This window comes from Artibeus jamaicensis, unplaced genomic scaffold (genome assembly GCF_021234435.1).
Source record: "Artibeus jamaicensis isolate MK-2021 breed Jamaican fruit bat unplaced genomic scaffold, CSHL_Jam_final scaffold_1964, whole genome shotgun sequence".
Taxonomy (NCBI): Eukaryota; Metazoa; Chordata; class Mammalia; order Chiroptera; family Phyllostomidae; genus Artibeus; species Artibeus jamaicensis.
In genome coordinates, this window is record NW_026522030.1 from 71,966,626 (window position 1) to 71,968,338 (window position 1,713).

Sequence of the window (1,713 nt, forward strand, 5' to 3'; positions counted from 1 at the left end):
CTGTCTTTTCACCCGGAAATTCCATCGCTGGGATTATATCCTAAGAACCCTGAAACACCAATCCCAAAAAATCTATGCACCCCAATATTCATAGCAGCACAATTTATAATAGCCACATGCTGGAAACAACCTAAATACTGTTTAGTAAATAAATAGATCAAAAAACTATGGTACATTTACACAATGGAATACTACACAGCAGAAAGAAAGAAGGAGCCCCTACCTTTTGTGACAGCATGGATGAAACTGGAAAGCATTATGCTAAGTGAAATAAGCCAGGCAGTGAGGGACAAATACCATAAGATCTCACCTTTAAGTGGAACCTAATCAACAAAACAAACAAACAAGCAAAATATAACCAGAGACAGTGAAATTAAGAACAATCTGACAAGAACCAGAGGGTAGGTGGGAGGGAATAATGTGGGGGAAGGGAGGAAGGATTTTGAGGAACAAATATAAAGGACTCATGGACACAACCAAGGGGGGATGGAAGCAGAGGAGGGAGATGGGCATGGCTGGGGTCCGGGGGAGTGGTGGTGGGTAAATGCAGACAAATGTACTTGAACAATAATAAAATAATTTTTTAAATAGAGAAGGCCTCCATTCTTATATAGAAACATGAGATACATATTTAAAAAACACCTTGAAATTGTCACCATTTGAGACCACTTAAGAAAATGAACAAATAAATGCTTAAAATGTGTAAAAAAAGCAATCATATTGCAGCCAAGTCACCTAGGCTTGTGTTGAGAAAGGAGAGTTATTCATGGCTGCAATGGGAAACCAAAGGTGATTCAGAAGCAGTGGAGGCCAAGATGGAACCCAGGCCTGGCTGGAGTGTCAGGCACACCTCTCAATTACAACTCTTTTGCTCCAGTGAAATTCAGAGAAAACATGTTCAAAAAGAAATCCTGGTCACAAACAGCCAAAGGAGTTTTTGTGAGCTTTGATGTCTCTTGAATTAAATTGTAAAATGAAGAAGCAGACACAGGCATTAAATTTGAACGCTGTGACTTGTTTCCTGAGATTCCCAGCACTTAACACCAAACTGTCTCAATGGAACTGTCTTTCCTCCCCCTTCCCCTAACCCAGCCTCTTACTTTTGTTAACCCCACCACTTAGCACAGTGACTAAGTTAGGCACTTAGTGAATGTTTATGGAATAAATGATTAGATGGTTTGAAGAAATAAGAGGAAGGTTAGTTACATGCCAACAACCACAGTAGCCGCTTTATGGGGTGCCCATTTCTACTAAGTGCTGTGCACACTTAGTTCATTTAATCTTCATGACATTCCCACGAGATATAAATATTATTACTATTCCCATTTTACGTGTGAAGAAACAGAAGGTCAGAGAGGAACCAAAGTTATTCCATTAAGTGGAGGAATCAAGGTTTCAGACCCTGAGATGTCTGATTACAAAGCCCAAGTAGTTTCCAGCATCCCTTCATAGCCTCTGAAAAGTTCTCAGATCACTATGGCAAGAAAACTCAAATCATTTTATAGGCATGTGTACACCCAAGGCATTTCATGTGGGTGTTTATCTTCCCAAATGGTTGAGCTCGTGTAAGACAGTGAGCCAGGGAAAACTCATTAACCTTCCAAGTTCCTTCAACTCAGCTCTGCTGAGAAGAAAAACAGCAAATGGTCAATGTGCTGCTCACTTCCCCAGTTGCACAACTATTTCTAGAGACATGTCAACTTGACAGGCTGG